The sequence below is a fragment of the Corvus moneduloides genome, chromosome 4 (genome assembly GCF_009650955.1).
Source record: "Corvus moneduloides isolate bCorMon1 chromosome 4, bCorMon1.pri, whole genome shotgun sequence".
Classification (NCBI taxonomy): domain Eukaryota; kingdom Metazoa; phylum Chordata; class Aves; order Passeriformes; family Corvidae; genus Corvus; species Corvus moneduloides.
Genome location: NC_045479.1, coordinates 15,038,094 through 15,059,718, shown reverse-complemented (window position 1 = coordinate 15,059,718; position 21,625 = coordinate 15,038,094). Strand labels below are relative to the sequence as shown.

General features: G+C 44.8%; 1 long non-coding RNA gene across 2 annotated transcripts; it reads left to right on the top strand.

Moving 5' to 3' along the window:
- The first annotated feature begins 51 nt into the window (after positions 1-51).
- Positions 52-21,219, top strand: LOC116443413. 2 transcript variants are annotated; one of them, XR_004239873.1, is made up of 5 exons: positions 52-2,929; positions 3,119-3,175; positions 4,135-4,495; positions 5,385-5,541; positions 5,724-21,219. It is a non-coding gene; the product is annotated as an uncharacterized LOC116443413 (long non-coding RNA). The 2 variants fall into 2 exon arrangements; XR_004239872.1 differs by having other exon boundaries at positions 4,135-5,541.
- Positions 21,220-21,625: the final 406 nt, after the last annotated feature.

The window sequence follows — 21,625 nt, the reverse complement described above, 5'->3', positions numbered from 1 at the left end:
GGCCCCGCCCCGGCCCCGCGGCCACCGGCTCCCCGCGCACCGCCCCGCGCAGCGACGGCCCCGCCGCGACCCCCGCGGGCGACTCCGGCGGGGGCTGCGCGCACGCGAAGGGCTGCTCCGTGCAAGCCTCAAGGTGGGCCCGTGGGCGACCTGCGCCTTCAGCGGCTTGGGGTATTGCTGCCCTACGCGGAGCTGCCGTCAGCAGGGCACGCGGCTTCCCGTGGTTTGGGGCGTCCGGTCTTGGAAATTTCCCCACAGAGGTGTAGAATAGTTTCCACCTCTCCTTTCCAGTGGTTGAAACCCACTACTGTAGAGGCAAGGAGGGAAGGAAGGAAATCCCAGACTGGTGAGTAGTTTCTCTGCCTCAGTGTGAGTCCCAAATTACAGTGAATGGGCTGAAGTTCCTCACTGTCTGGTTCTGCTCCACTGTGGAAAAAAATGTATGTATTTCTTAATGCTGATAGCTCAGAAGGAGAAAATGTCCTTTATGAAATTCATCACACGGTCCATTTCTGGTCCTCATAAAACACTCGGGGCCATGGTTTTACACCACTGCAAATGTACCTGCACTCTGTGCAGATGTACCCTGTCCTGAGCCACCTGCTTTGTGACCTGTATGTATGCTGAGTTCTCCCCGTTTGATCTGGAAGTGCATGGTCTTTTATGTCTTCCTAGATCAATTCGAAATTCAGTCCTCAGGGAACATTATTCTTCAGCCATAACAATGGTCGTTGCCTGGCAGATTATTTTATCTCCTCTAATACCCTACTTGGCTTTCTATGCATGGTAATAGTTCATCAGGTTATGCAATTCCAAGAGGGGTTAATGGATCCATTGTGATAAGTTATCTCTGCAGTTCTTGAAATCAACAGGTGTGCACTAGTTTGCATTTGGGGAAAGGTTAGTTGCTGCTAGGGCTGGGAACCTTCTTGGAGAATACTCTACCGCGAGACCCTTTTAGTGTAACTGGTTAGCTACTTCAAGGGTCTCCTAAGAAGATGGAAAAATTGCCACTTCCACCTTTAGGAACATTCCAAGAACTTCAGGACTAAGTGCAAGCCAACTTGATCCCAGCCCAAAAATTTCTAGATAGTTAGGATGTCCTGCAGGACAAAGGTAGGATGCTGTGGTGTGTGTAAAATGCTCCTTGGAAAGTGGACTGGATGTGATGGAAGTTTTCTGAGAGCCTGTGCTTTACCTGGACAACACAGTGCAAAGAGCTCCCTGTAGGGTGGCTGGGTTCCATCTCAAAGGGGGAAGCTGAAGCAAACTGCAGCCTGGCTGTAGTTCCTGTGAGCAGGCTCTTCCTGCTAGACCCTGTCCTCTTGTTGCTGCAAGCTGTGGGTACCTGCAGGTGCAGGTATTTACCTGTGACATGGAGGAAGAAACCCAGGGATCACCCCCATGCCTCCCTGTTGTTCCCATGTAACTTATTACCATTTTCTACAGGAGAAGCTCCAATCTCCTCTCTCCATGCCAACCATGCTTTAAGCACGCCCTGTAGGAGGACAAGTCGTTGCCAGCTGCATGTCTGAGCTGTAGCCATCATTCTATTGTATTTTCAACAGAGGAGCAAACACATGGAGAGAGATGGAAATGGGGGGAGTAGAGAAGAGTCTGATGTGGCAGAGGATGTTCAGAGACCTCCTTATTTGCTGTCCCATACTAGCATTCCATGAAGAGGCTCTGCTGCCCAGCAGCTGATTCCTATCCCTTAGCTTCTATGCTCCAAGTCCACTCCACAACCTGTTTTTCTGTAACTCCTCCCAATCCAGCATCTTGTGAGGAGTTTTAAGGCACAGTTTGCTCATTTGCTTCGGGCTTGGAGCACATCCAGTTTGCTCACGTGCTCTGGCAAGAGAGCAACGCGTGCCCCGAGCTAAGCAAAGCACGGCTGTGTCTGCGGTGCCCGTCCCGGGGAGAAGAGCAAGTGCAAGGAGGCTCTCTGGCAGTAGTACACGAGCCTGATACATGATAGCCTTCAGTGACAACTGTGAAAGAAGGTTTGATGGACTTGCCATAGCTCACAGAACGGGGAGCTCAGGCAGGAGAAGGGCTTGTGCTTCTAGGAACAGGCAGGCAAAGATGTCCATCACCTGTGGGGCAAGCCAGCCATCCCAGGCACTCTTGCCCTGCTACGAGCCCCCAGCACTCATCAGGGTAACAGGCAAAAGTCACCTCACTTCCAGCTTTACTGCTAGACTGGTCCTTACAAAACTAGCCAGTGTGCTTGCCTGAGAAACTGGAGAAAGGCAGAGGATTTTACAAGTCCTTGCCTCCAACCCTGCATCTTAACTGACAGCAAATAGTCTGAACACCTTTAACACATGAGACTTTTAAAGTCCCATAGCTGCTCTAGCTCCCTACCCTACTGTTTCAGTGCCTTTGCAGATTTTATATTAAACCCCAGAAAACAGATAGGGAAATGCATTTTTTTCCCCCTATACATCTGAGTTACTAATTCAAAAAAACCTTATTTCATCGGAGCTAGAAATAAATACTAGCAGGTTTTTGGTTGATAATGAGTATCCTTTAAAGAACAAAGGAAGCTGAATAATGGAGCCTGGAGCCTGTCACATGCAATACTTGTTAGTAATAATTTCTGTTAGCTGTTCAGGGAAGCGCATTTCTCAATTTCAGAGCTTAAATGACTTAACCAGACTTTTTACGAGGACGCGGTATCTAGCAACCCTGACTGCAAAACAATGCAAGTTTCTAGAGGCAAAGCATTGGCTGCTGGTTGTTGTTGATCAGTAACAATTCAGGAGCTTTTATAAAATGCAGATGTGATCTCAGTTCTTTCTCTAGGAAACAAAAACAATGAAGTTTCAGCCTGGCCTGACTAGCAAGTAATGCGTGCTGCCATCCTATCAACACAAGTTTGCCTTCTCTCTTAAATCCCACAAAAACACCTTCAGAAGCAACTGAGGTAGGTTTGTGATTCATGTCTTGATGGTGCAGAGTTTTAGAATTGCATTAGTCATCTCAGACCTAAGTAAAGAGCAGGGATTTCAAAAGCAGTACCTTACACGTGTTCTGTTCCCCACCCCCTGAATCTCCACACAAATAAAGTAGATTAAAAAAATAAAAAGAAAAATTAAATCTAAGTTTTTTGCAGGAAAAGTGGGTCAGACATCTGAGGATTCTTGCTGTTAAAAACTTGCAGAAATCTCAGGTAAAGAAAGTTCTTAATGGCCTCCTTACCTGGGCAAAACTCATCAGGCATCTTTTAAAGTAAAGAGGTCACCCTTTTACTCATTTTATCTCAAATTGCTGAGTACCCTGGGAACAGGAGAAAATGTGTGAGGCTTTTAAATATAGACTCCCCAGTTCTTGGAAGGAAGGAGAAAGAGTCATTGATTGAGAAGGACTGGCCCTGTCATCATTTATGTTTCATGTTTTCTTGGACATTCATGGATTGCCCCCTGTTGTTTTTTTTGGGTTTTTTTTAACTTGTTTTGGACAAGAGAATATGTTAAAAATAGTATTCTCCTGAATCATCTTGATCTGGGTGCATTTACACATTGTAGATTAGATTAGTGAGATTCTAGAGGTGGGTGACGTGTAGTGCCTAAAAATGAGCTTTTTTAAAAAAGGAAAATTGGAAGTACTTTTATAATACTTTATTTATTAGATAAAAAGCGCATGTTGCTATAGTTTCTATTTTGTCTATGAGTCTGCTCCACTCTGTATAATTATCTGCTAGAATGCATACTCTGCATGTGTTTTTAGTTAAAATTTCTTAAAACACGGTCTTAAAGTCTGCATATTTTCAGCCTAGTCCTTTAATAACTCACATAAAATAGCATGTGTCCATCCTGCATGTGGAATATCTGCTTATGTATTTTCAACTATTTAGCTTAGAGATTTTGGTAGCATGAGTCAAGACTAATATTTATTTTCTATTTTGCCATTACCTATAATAAACTAACACATATCAAGGAAAACTTCTAGCTTCACTTTTAAACTCTAAGAAATAAGGTCTGTGTAGTTCTTAGTAGAGGGCCTATACGTGAAGTGAGACTGCTTTTTTAGTTCTTGCTACTTCTGCCACAAATGATATAAGCTGAACTGGAGAACACTTCTCTGGTTTAAAAAAAGATGTTGTAGCATCTTTTCATTCTATTTTCACAGATTATCACAATAATCATCACAATGTACTTCTCGAGGACACCTGATGAGATGAGCGGTACCTTACACTGCCTGCGTGACTTCTTCACTTAGTGACCAAGGGATTCCTCATATGGAAGCATTTGTGATCTTTTCCCTTTGCTGATGTTTGTTGCACAATGAGGCTGATCACTGCCAGGACAACAGCCTGGGCTTTGTTGGGCAGTGTGATGTAATGGGCATTCTTAGTAGTTTTTATGCAAGCACCTTTTTTTCCCTAGCTGCTGCTGGTGCGTGTAAACTACTTGGCAAACAATGAAACACTAAAGTGATGTGTTCTCTTTTTATTTCAGTAACTTTTATGTCTGCTAAGGATTAGTTCTTGGTAAGTTCTTCTTTGAAAGATTACTTTCAAACTTTCAAGACTTACAGCTTGGCAGTGATGGGAATATGACATATGTACACTTTTTAGTGAAACTCTTCACTGTAAGTCCTGCAAAGCAGTATCTGTCCTCCAAAGACCTCATCTGGCCTGACTTTTCCAGCACCGATACAGCACTTCTGCTGGATCCCTAAGGACAGCGTGAGGACAGGGAGAAAATGTGCCTACCACTTGTGCCTGTGGAGAGATTTAGGAAAATACTTGATGGCTGGGTCACTTATCCCTTCTGCTTCCTATAAATGCTCTGTGGCTGCAACTGCGATAAAAGGGAAATTCCTAAGTATCCTTGATGCTGTTCCACTGCTTCTAGTAGCATTGGACAAGTGAAGCCACTGCAAGCCTTTGATCGCCCCTGGGGTACAGGAGGAATGCCAGCAGCTGCTCCAGATTATGCTCCCACCACTCCCGTGGCTGTGGAGATGTGCTCACACTGCACTGAAGCACAGGGGCTTCCCCAGAGGCCAGCCTCAGTGGCCATCTCGGTCCACCCCTGTCCCCATGCCACCTTGGGACAGGTGCAGAGCCCCGGGCTGTGGCATCCCCTGAAATGCCACTGCCACAACCCATGTGCTGGGTGCTGTGGGATGCTCCTCCAGGGCGGGTGGCTGTACAAAGAGTGAGAGCCTGCTCAGCAGTTTAACCCCCTCTGGTTTAGGTTGTAGTCACTGAGTGAGGCTGTGGTGGATGCTGTACTAGAAGCAGTAGCCACACAGAGAGTAGAGGAAGCAAAACCTTGCAACATGAGAGCCAAATTAGCCAGGCTATTTATACATCTGTGGCACAGCACTAGAAGTACAACCCCTAATGTGCCCTTTTTCCTTTTGGTGTCCAGTTCAGGAGCTGAGTTGCTCCATTAGCACCCAGGGAGTGCTACTTATGAGCTGAAAATCCCTGTGGAGGATGACGAGCTCCTTTGGAGGATCAGAAACTGCTGGGAAAGGGAAAGAGATGCTCAGTTTGAAAAGTAATCCTCCTAATCCTTCAGAAAGGTAATCCTCTAGTCTTTACCAGTGTCATTTACGTAGGCACTGCCTCATGAGCTTCCTCTCTTTTGGGTGCTGTCTTCATGCTCGAGTTTGGTGTTAGCAGGGCTTGCAGCAAATTGAGCCAGAAGCCAGTTTATTTCCTCCCCTGACACTCTGTTTACTGATTTATCACTTTCTTCTAGCAGCGGTGTCTCAGTTTTTGCTCCTGACTGTCTCTGCTCTGGCACATGCCCGACCTGGGAGCTGGTGAGTGCTGCCTCTCAGATCCCCAGCCAAAGGTCAGTAGCTGCATGGTGGCCTCTGGATTCCTCAGATACCGACCCTTGTCATGTGGGGAGGCATTAACCTTTGGCCCCGAGTAAGTGTCCTCATATCTCACCTCTGTTAGTCTAGCCTGCTATTTGATCCTGTCTAATACAAAGCCCTTTCCTTTGGCATCCTGAAAATCTAAGCCCTGTCTTGATGATTTCCAGCTCACCATCCACCTGATACTGATGGGAGATACCCTCTGTGTTGCACCCAGGGCTGAGTAAGCAGTGGAAGTAGAGGCAGCTCGAGAAGAGCTGATTGTGTGTTCGCAGCCCCTCCTGCCTCCCAAGGGAGCAGTGGTGGTGGCTCCCTCTGTGTAACCTCTCTTCTTCACCCAGAACAGGGATAGCTACTCTGGAAGGATACTGCCTGTATCACGCAACAAAGATGTTTCAAGAGTTTGAGGTTTGGGAGTTTTTAACTCCTGATTCAGGGGGAGGGACTCACTGAGAGTCCCTTACTTTGAATCAGGCTCTTGGGACAGAGTTAGACTCATCACTAGATCTTAGCATGCTCCAAAAATGTGAGATTTCTCTTGTGTCCTTTTAATGCAGAACTTGGTCAGGGGTTCACCTCAGTGCACCACCACTATTCCTGCCAACTCCCATGTTTACTTGATGTGTAACCTCACACATCTCCCTTGGGCCCATCTCAGGGCTGTACAGGAGTTCTTAGTTCAGCTCTGATGAATGATCATTTTACATCTGTGCACTGGACAAACAGCTGTTTTCCACGTTACCTGCTTTAGGAGCCTCACTGGCATGTTGTTTCTTTCCTTGCCTCCAGCAACAAGCAGACACAAGTGACCAATTGCAACAGGGCTGCACCAGCATCTCCTTGCAGTCGGGACAGTGTGAAAAATGCACATCATTTTTACACAGCACACCATATGTCAAATGGCTGCAAGATAAAATAGCAGGGAGTGGGCACTGGCAGTCTCTATTCCATATCTTTTGCTATTCAAAAGGGTGAAAGCAACACAGGCTTGGAGATGAGAGTCCCAAAGTGGCCAATCCCCTTTGGTCACAACACTTCCAGCTGCAAGGCCCTTCTGGGGAAGCTCTTCCTTTGAGGTACATCTCACCTGGGCAGGAGCCAACATCATGAGGAGGAAATTATTAGCTTGTAAAGAGAACCCCACAGGTAAAGTCTGACCTCCTGCTGGTTTCTTTTCTTGCAGGTATTTCCCGTGGATGCTTTAAAAACAGATGGTATTGTGGGTTTTGCTGGTGCCACTTGCTAGTGGGCAATCCTCTGTGTCCAAAGGAACAGAAATTTAGAAGAGTAGGCTTTAAAACATCCCATTGATGCATTTTAGCCTACCTGCATTCTTTTTCATGTGTGCCAGAGTGCTTTAAAAAGCCAGATAAGCTCATCTTTGCGTGGGTTAGTCCTTGTCCTGGAGCTGGCAGCCCAGGAGGAGGGCAGTGTTGGTGGGAGCAGAGTGGTGCTGCCAAAGGATGTGAACCCCACTTGAGCGCCTGTGCTTTATGAGCAGAGTTTTTATCAGGGCTGGCGGGATTTACAGCTGTGTTCAACTCTTCATTCCACATTTCATCCCAAGGTGCTGCAAGCAGACCACAGGGCAGGCTTTTCCTCTCAGTAGGCTCTCAATTTGCAGTGGCCATTTCTTTTGTCTGCTTTGCAGACTAAAAAAAACTTTTTTTCATCTTCTGCCTTTCTTTTCCCAAATTGCCACTGAACTGCTGATGTTCATATGTACATTGGCAGATCGAGAAATCTCCTGATGTATGGTGAAACATCATATTCTGCCAAGCTCTACCAGCCTATCACTTCCATACCACCTTGCCTTTGGAACTTCATCGTTAGGTTTACTCAAGCTTGTGCCCAAATATCTACCTTTTATGAAAGTCCCATCCTTCTACCCTACCAGTTTTCCATGCCTTCTGTCATCTTGTACAATGAGGCAACATGATGTTAACCTCCTCTCTCCGAGGCATTGTGTAGCATCTCTGCAAATCAAATGGTGGTGATCCAGTTTGGGATTAGGAAATAGAAAGAAGTGAACAATTCCTTGTTTACATAAGACTGGGAAAACTCTTGGGGCAGAGCTGGGGCTAGAACACAGAATAAATCATGGGACTGTCTGTCATAACAAGAAAGGGGAGCTTGCAGCAACTTCTTTTTCTGAGATGATTTGTTAAATCTCCTGTAATTGGTTTAGTAAACACTAATAGATAGGAAACAAAACAAAATGTTCTCTTCCAGCTTTCTTAGGCTGCATGGTATCTCTCACAGCCATATGGGATTAATGGTGGCTGTAGGGTAGGATTGTGTCATAAAACTTTTATTAAATGTTTTAAAGCCAATTAAACAGACATTGCCAGTTTGAGCTTTCTAAGATTTTACGAAGTAAATTTTTTCCATTGTAGTCAAAGGGCCTTTGAAGTGCTAGATCCTGAAATTTTTAACCATTTAAGAAGTAAATTGCTGTATGTTCTCTGCTGATGCTGAGCCAATACTGTGACAGAAATTCAACTAGTTATGCACAGTACTGTTTTGGGCAGACAACAAATAAAATGCTCCAAAGTAGAAATTCATTTTTCCTATCTTCTTTCATTTACAGAAGTATTTTGAATCTTAATTGAAGCCTCATTAAGCGACATTTTAGACAGGAGGATTTGGATTCTCCTACCAATCTGATGATGTGTCTTTCAGATAAACCTTTCTTAAAACCCTCAAGTCTCCAAACTGAGAAATGAGACCTTTTGTGAGTGTAATACTGGTTATTAGAAAATCCACATCTGAATTCTTGAATTTTGTTAAAAATCAAGCTTCCATTTCAGGTATACCGTTCCCCTTATCGTAAGGTGTAAAACGTCCTTTTTTCCTGTGGAGAGCATTCAGCCTACATTTCAAGGAGCAAGCAGCCCTTGACAGGAAAAGGATCTGCAGGGCTCCGTGTCTAGGGTAGAAAGGAGATGGGTGGATGTAGATGCAGTCACAGTTTGCTTTCATAGGCAGCGATGTACTTGCATTCATGTGAGAAATAGGAATCTTTTGATGGAGCTCAGGATATGCTTGGGTTTCTGGGCTGCAAGTACACACTGCTGGGTCATGTCCAGCCTTTCATCCTCCAGTACTCCGAAGTCCTCCTCAGGGCTGCTGCCTATCTCTTCATCCACTAGCATTTGCTCATACCAGGGGTAATTCCTTTTCAGTCGTTACTATGATTAAAACTCCAGGATCCTTGATCTTTAGATATGAGCCTGTCAGGGCACATCTTGGGCTGTTGTAGCATCCTCTGAAGGACAAAAGCATCCCTTGGATGTGGTCTACCTCTGTCTGTGAGAGGGCAGCAGAGGCTGAGGCAGCAATACCTTCCCCCTCTGCCCAATCCAATCTGTGCTCTTGGCGCTCATCCTCAGCTCTGCGTGTTGCAGAAGGCTGACATGTCCCTGCAGCGTGCCGGGTGATTTCCTGCACACTTGCAGGGCTGATGTGTGCTTTGGGGAGCCCATCAAGGCTGGAGGTGAGCAGGCCTTGGCACAGTGTCACCTCCTGGGCTCACAGCTCATTGCTCACCCGCAGCTGGGACCTGACAGGCTTTTTTTGTCTCTGTTTTGTATAAATCTTCGTCACTGTAGCACTTCATCTGATATGACTAACACGCATGGTTTTTCTCTGCTCTCTCCCCTGAGGAAGGTGGGGGGAGACTTAGTGTGGGCAGTGCAGTATTTCTGCTTCGGTCTGGTTATTTTAGAAACAAACTTAAAAACATATGTTCATTTCAGTTCGTTTATGTGACAGAGACAAGGTCGAAGAGATATGCCTGGAAAGTGTAGCTGAAACCTCCCTAAGAGCTGGGTTGTGCTCAGGGATCATGTTACATGGAGTTTATTGCAGGCTGGTATTTAAATTCACTATAGCCTGCCCCATCATTGTATTTTTAAGGTCCCTTTCTTTTACAAATCTCTTAACTTTGTCTCCTTCTCCTTTTTGCACTTTTTCCATTTGTTGTTCCTTTCAGGACAATTTCATTTTTTGAAATATTCCCTGTTCTGCAGAAATCATCATCTATACTATAGAAACACATTTGTACAAATCTTGATAGCCCAAATCTTCTCCTTGTCTAGATCCTCATTGTGTTGCATGTTGTGTCCTTGTTCCGCAATTCTACCTAAATTTCCACCCCTGGTGAGGCAGACTGTACCCTTGAAATACATGCGTGTTAATAAGGCAACAATTGGGATTGGCAGGAAATGGTGATGGAAGATTTCCTCATGAAAAAGTGAGGATTAGCAAGTCTGGTTTTCATTTTTCATCAAAGCAAAAGCAGAGTTTTATAAATGATGGTGGGAGAAACCTGAGGAGGGGAGATTTCAGGAGATAAAAGCCTGTCTGCTGGGGCGGGAGGTGAGGGGGCAACTGGCTTCAAGACACAGCTCAGCTGAACCTGGATGTCAACCTGAAGCCCCTGCCTCTGTGAGTTTACTGGCTGGGACTGCTCCTCTCCTGACCAATGTTTAAAGACGTAGAAAGTGAGAAGAAAAATGAGAAAACAAATGGCGATTAACTTAATCAAGAGAGGAGAGCACCTGAGTGTGAAGTAGGAGACAGAAGTTCGAGCCCTTGCTGAAATCTGTCACAAAAAGTAATTAAACTTTCTCCTTCATGTTCTCCTCCAGTGCTGTAATCCCCGTGACTGCCAAAGCTCATCCTGCTTCTTGCCAGTCAGACTTTCCTTGGGGCTGGGAACTTACAGACACTCGAGTTCTTCTTCTGGGAAAAAGTTGCCATAAAATGCTTCCCAGCACTTGCAAGATTGCAAATAGGATTTGATGAAGATGGTTCTCATTTGATTATACCTCTAAGCAACATCTTCTGGTTTTTTGCACAAGTATAGTTCAAAGTTTGTATTAAAAATGGGGCGGAAAGGTAAATTGGGATTTTTGGACGGGTTTTGGTAAAGCCTTGCACTTTGTTACTGTGGTGATACTACGGAAATGTGATTTGTGGGTCCAGGGAGAACCTAAGTTGTGAAAGAAAAAGCTGAGATTTTTGGTAGGAGCACATAATCTTGAGCACTCCTTTTGACTTTTCCTCCTAGTGATATTGGTGGGGATGTGGTTAATTTTAATGGGAACAGGATCAGCGTATAAACCATGATAAGCCTTCACTAAATGAAAACTGGAAAATGTCTACTGAACTGCTTTGAAATGTCTGAATGTAAGTAAAAGGGATCAGAGGCCTGTTTCTTGCTCAGAGAATGTATTTGACTCAGTGGACTAATAAATTTTCCCAGATTTTATTTGAAAAGTTAGTTAAATGAAAGGTCAGTCCCATTTGTAAACAAAGCTGTCTGAATTTATTGTTAAGTAAAAGCATCAGGGGCTTTTGCAGTACTTGCCTCTGTGGCTGAGTGCCGGCACAGTTGCTTTTTAGAAAGCTTAGTGCATATGATTCTTTTTTATTAGAAAATAAACAGAAAAGACATGCCAATCAGTAGCTTCAAAAGGTCCTCGCTGCAATATCAGTGTAAGAGCTGTGCAATGGCCTCCTGATGAAATGGGAAAGCAGACAAGTTGTTTTCAGGCACTTTGGTAGAAAATTGAAGCTCTGGCCAGCTTAGTGAAAGGTTTATGAACCTTCTGGGGAGTCTCCGCTACATTTGCCCAACCTACACTGATTTTTTTCACTGATACTTTAGAACCGGGTTAAAATCAGTAGTTTGAGAATTCAAACAAAACAGAAAAGGGCAGAGAGGGACACTGAGGATGGGAAATCTTGTGCAGATACCTGCAAAAACCAAAGCAGCTGTCTGCTGTGTTGCACTGACAGGAGTGCTGTGCAGAGCAGGAGGGATGGTTGCCTCACAAACTCTTGCGTAAGGACATCTTACTCACTCTCTCCCTATCCTGTGGCTGATATTGGCAGTGCTGCCTAGTTCTGATCACATTATCTGCCCAAACTAGAGGTCTATGAGGCATGTGAGCACCCTGCAATACAGCAGGAGAGATCAGCTCTGCTTAGGGATCCAGGCTGCATGAGCTCAGCAGCTGCAGAAGTGGGATTGCCTCTCCAGCTATCCCTAATTGTTTTGCCATGGCAATGCCAACTTCAGCACGAGCTAAGATTCTGCTTTTTGGGCAGGACCTGTTGCAGTGGTCACATCACTTAAGTCTAGTGTCTGGAGTGCTTTGCATCCCATGCCTGTGCCTCCTTCGCTTTTTTTATAATGTGGCTTGGACGTGGTGTCGTTTTACTAGAACAAGGCTTCTTAGGCACTGCTGTAACCAGAGATACCCTGACCTTACTGTCACATGCCGGCTATTTCTTGTGCCGAAACAAAAAGGCAAGAAAATAGAAACTAAAGGGATAGAGCAATCACCATGTATGTATTCACATTTCTCTCTCAGGAGCCTGTAAATAACCTAGTTTGTGGCAATGTTTCTGTTCGGGGTTTCTGCCTCATTTCTGCTTGGCAAATGGCTTTGGAGAGGCTTGGGAGGTTTTATTTGCTTTTTCAAGGGAGAGAGAAAAAAGGTAAGGGGGGTTTGACTGAGGCTGTCATGAGGCCAGTGAAGCTGCAGCACACCAGCTGGGAGCATGGCTCACTCTTGACGTGTGCTTAGCCAGGTTCACAGAGAGGATGGACAGCTAGCTGGGAAGGAAAGGACAGCCAAAAAGGTTATGTGGTCACATGGCCAGGTTTTCCTAGGGCTGGCCTTCAACCCCCTGTCCCCATCACCTTTCCTAGGCAAGGGTGTCTCTCGAGGCTTGTGTAAAAAAAGCTACACCCTTTTAATTGAAGCTGTGTGTTTAAGCAGGTTTCCAGTAAACTAGTGCATGTGCCTGGACTCTTATTTCAGCATGAAGTTTTTTTGGTTTTTTTTTTTTTTTTTTTGACCTTTGTGTTATTTTAGCTTAGGAAAAACACTTAAGAGCAGACCGCAATTAATGTACCATTTTCATACCTCCTCAAAAAAATGCATTATATGGTGTTTAAACTTGTAGAAAATCATGGAAGACAAAGCTTGATAAACTTTGGTTCCTTTCCAGAAAGGTGAAGAGGAAAAGATTTTTCTTGGATCTGGTTTTTCAGAGTGAACGCCAGGCAGTCTCTGCTGTGCCTCACTGTACCCAGGCTCCTTCCTATTATATCAGTGTGTGGTGCCTTACAGCAGCTCCCAAGACTTTAGCTTGTGACCTCTTAAAGAAAAATGCATGCTCCTCTGTAGAGAAGCTCAAGGATGAGATCGTGGAAATTTCTGGCATTTGAAATTTTGTTTCAGTGTTCAAATTCTAGAAATGTATTTCTATTAAGTAATTAAGGGTCTGTTGACACTGAATGAAAATCACCTGAACGTTAGGTTGCTGTATGGAAGAGCGACTTCTCGTGTGTTCTACCAGATGAGGAGACCTCATAATAGCTCAAAAGCTCTTCTGGAATCCCCAGCTGAAGGGACACAGCTTTTGTGATGGCTGCCTCTTGGCTCTAAGAGAGCTCATTTCTCTGAAAGTCAGAGCCCTTTTCTTGCCCACTCTGCCTTTGAACCAAGAAGCGTGAAACCTAAGGGGTACTGTACGACTTCCTGAGTTTTGTGTTACGCGTGGATGGCTTGGCATTGTTCATGGTGAGCGTTCAGATAAACGGAGGGGCTTTGCATGCGGTGCGTCCCCTCTGAATTGTCCCACAGGGGCCTGTCCCACCGGACCACCTCGGCGGCTGAATGAACAGCAGCTGTTCATTAACAGGGAACAGAGATCCGGCGCTGGCCATAGGAAGTAAAGCCCCAGAGCACACTGCAGTAGCCTTGTTCTCCCTTTACAAAGCTGCTCTCTGTTAAACTGTGGTATTGACCCTCACTGGCGTACAAATGCCCTTCGTTAGGGTTTGCACGCTGTGTTATATGAGTCCGCAGTTAAAAAGCGAACGAACAAAACCTGCTTGTGGTAATTTACTGTAATGGCACTGGAAGTCAGCTTAATCAGGGAAAAAAAAAATGATTGGGGTGATTATGCTCAACTGTAGTGCTGGAAGGAGCAGGACAGCTGGGCGCTGAGGTGGTGACTTCACCGGTGACTGTGGAGGAGATGGATTATTTGCAAAATCTCAGCCTGACATGGCTCTCCCAGAATGCAGCCTGCTCCTATGACACACATCCTTATATGTTTAATAAGGTGTTAGAACTGAACCTGAAATGTTCGTTCGTATTCCCCTGTTGTGGATCATTTCAGTGACCATCTGGTGCCCCTTTTTAATTTTTTTTAAAGACTATTTTGCATCCTGCACATTACTTTCTGTTTACCCTTTGGGCCCCAGCTTGGCAGAGTGCCATGGAATGTGCTTGGTGTCCTGTCCTAACTCAGCAAAACACTGAAGACAGTGCATAACGATAAGCCATGGTGTTTCCGCTCCCACCTCGCCAGGAGAGCCTCATCTTACCAGCTGTGAGAGCAGCCTTTGCTTGGAAGGTGGGAGAAGGATGTGAGAGTTTGTACAAACAGTGCTTTTATTCCCAGGGACATTTTTAACACTTATTTTTGTGACCTGCTCAGATTTGCATAGTTGAGTAGCAACAGCAGCCTGGTATCAAAGTGGTAGGAGAGAGATCTGGTCAAAGAAAAATAATTCCTTTCATGGGTCCAAGAGTTACCCTCTGACACCAAGAGCTGAAAGACTTCCCAGCTGAGCCACCATTTTCCCTGTGTGTTAGTGCTACAATTGCAAACCGACCTGGGTTTTGCAGTGTGCAAATTCAGTTTATTTGCTTAGCTGGAAGAAAAGCAGTAACTCTATCCTTTCTGAACTGACCAGAGTGGAAGTCTGTATTTTAACCTTAAGAAGAGCTAGCAGCCTTGAGGAATGCCACTAGAAAGTGGAGCTCAAGCAATTACACTGAACAAACAATGAATTGCATATATTTCTAGTGTGTCTGAGTGCGTGGACGTGATTGAGAGAGGGAAAAGAAGAGGAAGGACGGATTTGACACCAACTGTATTCAGTTTAGGAGGGAATGCAGAAGAGACTGTGGTTGCAGACTGATTTAGGACTGCATTGAGTCCGTTGAAGGAACCTGGTGTAAATGGCTGTGGAATTATGTTTCTCACATGGCAGCAGCCCCACTGCTGTGCTGTGGGCACATTCAGCCAGCAAAGCTGCATCACTTCCAAGAGACACAGGCTGAGAAAGCTGAGCCCATTTCCACCAGCACCACTGCATCTCCCTTCCAGCTTCTGCCGGGAGAGGTATATTGGTGAGGGGATGGAACCAGGATGATTCCCAGGCCCCGGGCAGGCCTTGTTGTGCTGGCACAGCACTGCTCTTTGAATTATCTGACAAGCTAAAACAACAGAACTGTTTTAAGTTTAGTTTGTTTAAGCGGCCTTTTGCAGTGGTGTGAGTACACGGAACATTTTGGTTGTCCTATCTTTTGCTTCGTCATGTGGATGAAATTCTTACTCGATTTATTTAGCCAACGTATTTTGGCTAACGCTATGTTGAACTCTGCTCCAGGAGGCCTCTTTGGTTCAGGTGCGACCACAGCTTCTCTAGGAAGCAAGTCAGGATTTTTCTGGTCAGCAAGAGTGCATTTGCATTTGTTCACTGTTGTTCCTCTTCCCTTATCTCTGTTTGTATTACGTTACCATTCAGGGTGTTCCTGCACTCCTCTCATGTTTGTATGGTGCCCAAAAGTTGACACTTCTGTAAGCTTGTAGTCTGTGTGTGATACAAAAAGTACCAGAGAGAGTGGCTAGAGATTGCTACAAAGACCTCAGTGTTGTATTTTGTTCTCCTAAATGAAATTCCTGCTGTAGATCCTCCTACATGCTGAAGTAAGGAATCTGTATGAAAGTGTCTTCACTCCATGTGTGTTTATTGTCAAAGTCCTTCAGGCTTTGTTTGACTATTTTGATGCATCCAGTTTCTTATCTGATGCTTTCTGGTTACCTTTCCAATTCAGGGACAAAGTCCAAAGAAAGACTGGCATATGCTTATGGAGGGTGGAGTTGGCAGACAAATGGTTTAGCTCTGCCCCCTTTTTGATTGGAAAGTTGTCCTTGTAAAATAACCCCAGCTGGGGTCTGAAAGAAAGACAGTTTCTGGATCTTCCTTAAGTGCTATTGTCACAGTGCCCAGAGGAATATACCTTATTTTAAATTGGAGGAGCATGACTGTTCCCTCTGTGTCACTTTGGTACCACAGACAAGTGGTGGGGCTGAGGCACATGCTCAGAAGGAGAATCAATGGCAGGCAAATGTCTCTCATGACTGTTTTCATGACCTGTCCTCAAGGACGTCCAGGGTTCGAGGTCCCACACCATCCCCAGGTGCTCTGCTTCATCATCCCTACTGCTGGAAAATGGGCCCTTACACCTCTTCTGAACCTCCCTTCCCATGGTTTAAAGATTATTACTTTTTCTCTAACCCCTCAAAAGCTCCACTGTGTATACTTTATACATGCTGTAGTGTAGAATGTTTGAATTTCTGAGAGAACACAGAAGAAATCCAACTCACACCTCACAAGGTGATTCAGAGGCCTTTCTGGCTGAGCAGGGACTTGACTGGAAGACAGAAAACTCCACTCTTACCATACCAGGATGGACTCAAAGCACCTAAGAGCGTCCTGACTGATAGTATTTAGCAAGTGGCAAGGCTTGGATACTATGTGAGAATGGAAGGAATCTGAGAAGGTTTATTACAAAGAAATTGTGTTTTTTCTTAGTAGGTACTTGTGATCTACCATCCATCCGGAGTGGGAGCAGCAGTGATTCTGCAGCCTCCCTCAGGTTAGAGTGAGCAATTATTGGTGTGAACCAGAGTCAACCGTGAAATACCTGAGCACAGCAAGACAGCAGGGGATCTTGTGGTGATTATCATTGAAATATTTATAACTGTGTCCAGATAATTTACATGATGAGTTATTCACAATACTCCCTGTTGGCAGAGAGGTTACTGAATGAGGAGTGAAAACTATTAGGCAGGAGGTTAGTGGTTGTTGCTTTAACTGAAAGACAATCCTCCCTGGGGTCATTTACAATGATGCTAGAGCAGAACTTACCTCGACTCTCAACTGGTCCTTCTATGTCAGTTTGAAATGCCTCACGTGATCGTGATGATTTGATTCTGTGGGCTATGACATAAGCTGTGAGTGAGTGTCAGTCTCAGATGACTGCATTTCTCAAACAGAGAAGTTTCCTTGAGAACCTTTTCTAGTAGCTAAACAACCCAATTCAAGTTGATTTTTCCATGTTTCACCAAAGCTGCACAAAAACCAGTGGTTTTGAAGAGTGTTCCACAGCCATTGCTTTGATTTTGGAAAATTCATTAAGAACAACAATGACAACAACAAAAAAAATCATTCTAGTGAGTTGCATAAAGCTGAACTGGCATATCCCAGATACCCATAAGAAACAGTGTCCTGTTTATGAGGAAAGAGTGTGGTTACTGTGGTCAGACAGCTGGGCAACAGGCCAGGCCATGCCTCCTAAACATATTTTATCTAACCTCATGTCACAGGCAGGATGTGGGGAATGTAAGATTTTCTCTTCTGGAAGGTAAAGGCCGTTCCCAGAGAGCATAGACAGGCATTGCTCCCTTGACAGCTGCTTTGCCTTACACCCACTGAATCTCTACTTCTTCATTACGGTATCAGAGGACATTTCTAGACCTTCTGGGATCAGGACTGGTGCAGATCCACCTCGGTGGCTTTCCCCAGGCAGTCAAAAAGGCAAAGACAGGCTGCAACCAGGCCTGAATGGACCCATTCTTCTCAGCCAGCTGTGAACATTTCAGGTATGTCTCTGCTTGAAGCAGGGGGTGTGATTGTAGCACATAAAAAATGGGTTCAGCTAATATGGTATAGAAACCATGAGACTGGAGAATCCCTGGAGAGTCCTTGTTCCTTCCCTGACTGCTGGTGTTACACAGGGTGGCTGAAAGAAGCCACCAGGGCTACAGGAGCACCTCTGCTTGGTTGGTTGAAGCTAAAGGGACGTCTAGTGGTGGTATTTTAAGATCCAGATTTCCCTTTAACTACAGACATCTATCAGGAAAAACTTCTAGGCATCTAGGAAAACTGCTGCAGCTTCCTTGAAAGTGATGGGCAGAGTCAGCAATGAAATTAAAGCTGCCTTGTGTCATTTTTCCCTTGTGAAAGAAACTGCCCAATTTAATTACTGGATACAGGCAAAGCTCATCTCTTGGTCTCTGTGCAGCAAACCCTGTGATGGCAGTGGGGCTTCTGCACTACAATGCACAATGGGAATAACTGGTGTGAAACCGATGCCGTCTTCCTGACAGGCCTGGTGGGTCTTATTCTGCCTCTCTCTCTGCAAGTGGAGACCCCAGACCATAACCACAAGGAATTTAAACGTCGTCATTTGAATTTTTTATGTGAATACCCAGAACATGTAAAACATTCATGGCTTAGACAATGCAGTGAGACCCTGCCGTGTGACACAGACGTGCAGAAGTCAGTTGCTGATTTCTCAATGCAATGCATTGATTTTTGCAGTCATATATCACCTCCCCTCGGACAATAACTGGGGCTTTAGTGTCAGGTAAAAAGAGGAGACAACACTGTATCACCTTTATCTAGATGCTTATGCACTGCTGTGACTAAGGAGAATGTATATAACTATAGTTAGCAGTGCAAGACAACACAGTAAAGAAATATTGAAGGGAGATTAAAGGAGGATCACTAATATCCTATTTTCTTTTAGAATTTACAAAGATTTGCCTTGGTAAAAATTATATGGTTGGTGGTAAGCTTGCTTTGAGGGAATGTACTCACACAAAGACAGTTCTTTGGCAAAATTATCTTTGAGGCCGTGCCAATAACAGGTAGAGAAACTCAGGTGCAGCTCCCAGAGGGCTGCTCCTCCCTGATGAGGATCATTGCAGCAGGCAGATGTGGTAATGTATTGCTGAACGGCCTCTTTTTTTCCCTTGGTCTAGGAAATGCATAGTTTTCTCAATATAAAGGAACTAATTGCTTATTTTTCAGGCTATTTAACCAAATGCAGTATATACATGCCCCCTGGAATGTGCTCTGGAATTGCTGCTGCTGCAATCACAGCAGGGAAGGATTTTGCTGCTCCTGCTGTCATGTTTTTCTTATGGCACGTTATTTGACAGAGCTGTTTCTTGTTCTTCTTAGGTGTGTTTTTTTTAATGCACTGGGAAACTTTTGCTCTAGCACCTTTGCCAGTTTTCTTTTTGGAACTCCAGAATTAATTTATTTGAATGTTTCTTTGCCGTTTCTCAACAATTCTTTATCCTTTTTGTTTCTTTCTCTCTCTCTTATCATGAAGTCTTTTTCCCCTCCTCAGATCAGTGACCAGCAGAAAGACTGAGAACCCCTTGCCCTTAACCATCTAATTCGTTTAGACCAGACTTTTCTCTGCCTTTCTGTCTTGTGTGTTCAAGGCCAGTCATTACCTTGATTTCAGAGCAACCCTCAGTGATGAAATAGTTCTGGTGCTGAGCAGGGAGCACAGGCAGAGCTCAGACACCTACTCTTTCTTCAGGCAAGCTTTCATGCTCCTGTACTTGGAGATGGATAAAATTCCCCATGTGATGTACTGAAGTGGTTTCCTTTTCCAGGATTCACAATGAAATGTGGTTGGGCTTGTTTTGGTTCGGTTTTTTAAGTTCCTTCCTTCTCACCTCCCAGATGTTTCCAATTGATTACCTTTTCATTTCTTTAAATTTAACATGTTCCTATTTAATTTTTAGTATATTCTTCCTTATTTAACATTTTTGCTAAGACTTGTACTACATGTACTGAAATCCAAGAGGAGCAGTTCTGTAGATGGAGGTAGTATTTTTCCCCAGTGAGATTCTCCCTGTCCCTGCTATCCAAGAGTAAGTAGTTTAACTGACCTTTTTGTTTGGTTGCTTGGTTGAGTTGTGTTGTTTTGTTTTGTTTTTGGAGGGAGGTAGGGGGAGCAGGTGAGATAGTTGTAAAGCCACAGGATTTAATTTTACCTTTTGCTGTTCTGTGACTTTTCCAAACCTTGTGAGGTACTGAAGGGGTTTGTGCTGGGAAAAATCAGCAGATGCCTTTTTATTCATATCAGCACGTTCTGCAAGGGCTGCCTTTCCATTGTGACATCCCTTCTTCTGGCCTTGCCTCATTCATCTACAGCTGTCACTACTCTGGGCAGCGCTGCAAACTGCAAACCCCTGGAGGAGAGGATGGTCCCTCGCATTTGGAAGAAAGCTTCCATTTTCTAGTCTTGGAGTGAGTTTGGAAGTATCTTGTTGCTTTGGTGAAGGACTTTGTCATTTGCTACTTTGTGACACGTGGCAAATCAATTTGGATTTCCCAACTCTTTCTCAGGGCATCACTCTGCTTTCCCAGCTGTCTTGACAGACAGATTAGATTTGCACTTGCAGCGTCTGAGCGAGGCTGGTATCTGTAGGCATGATGGAAATCTTTTCTCCTTTCTTGTGGCACGTCTGCAGAGAGGGTGTACTTAACGCAGTGTGTGTCATGACCGTGCCTGCAGGTGATGCTCGGAGGTCTCTCCCCGGGCTGCACGCCCCGTGCTGCTGCATTGCTGGATGCTGCTGCTGCACTGCTGGATGCTGCTGCTGCATTGCTGGATGCTGCTGCTGCTGCCCATCCGCTCTCCAGTGGAGCAACAGTGCCAACTGCTGGCTGCTGCGCCTGGCCTGCCAGGGGGCTGCGGTGCCCTGAGCTTTATTCTGAGGGCAGTGCTGCCTAAAACACAACAGTGTCCCTTTTGCTGACGGTCTGGCTCCTTAGCAGTAATATCTCAGTTTGTTAGTCCTTCTTTCCATACTAAAACAAGATTCTGTTGAGCCCAAGTAAGCCTCAGGTTACCTTTCCTGGAGACGTTTCTAATGGTTAATGTTGGTTTAAAGCTCCATGTCTCTCCTGATCTCCCTGGGCTGGCTGCTCAAAGAGGGGAGATGGTTTCTGCTCTGAGCAGTGGAGGGCCAGGAAAGGTGTCGTGTGCTCCCTGAAAGTGCTTTAACCATTCAGTTGCGGCAGCAATTTGCCAGCTACGTGTTTGGGATACTTTTACTGTTATAGCCATAATAAGCTCTGGGGAAAATGAGATGGTGGTTTATGCATTTCTGCACGGAGTACCACACAGCATTTTTGCCCAGGAAAAAAACAGGGAAAGAAAAGGGGAGAGTAAGAATAAGGAGATAATCTACAGCTGTACATATGTGTGTCATTTTATTTGAATTTCAGTGAAATGTTTTAATAGAAAAAATAGTTTGTTTGTGTCTTGTTTTTCTTTTCCCAAGAATATCAAATGGAAAAGACAAGTTTGTTTCTTTAAATGTTTCCTGTGAGAAAGGGGTTACAGTGTTTGCAGGAGGTGACCGCAGAGGGGACACATGTATAGAGAGTATGAAACTGGGAAATAAAAAAGGTATAAAAACAATTAAGAGAGCTTTTCAGAGAAAGGAGAAAGAAAGTGAATGGGTAAAGCAATAAACCTGGGTGAGAAGATCAGGGGAATTTTGCAGAGGAAAGAAAGAGGGAGGGATAGGAGGCAGCCAAACAAACTGAAAGTGAGTTTGATGAGTCAGGGTTTCTGTGGGTTTCTTGCATCTCCCAAAAGGCCATTTTTTACTTCCTCCCAGCCACAAGTGTTCTTCATTATTTTTGGAACAGAACATGAGAGGAAAACTAATAAATCAGCTATTCTTAAACATATGTGACAAGCCCAGGCTGGGGCACAGGTGGACCACAGGCACAGGAGGTCTCTTAAATCAAAGTTGGAGAGCTTTGGACAGCCAGCAGGTTTAGCACTGCTTCCAGCCCTCT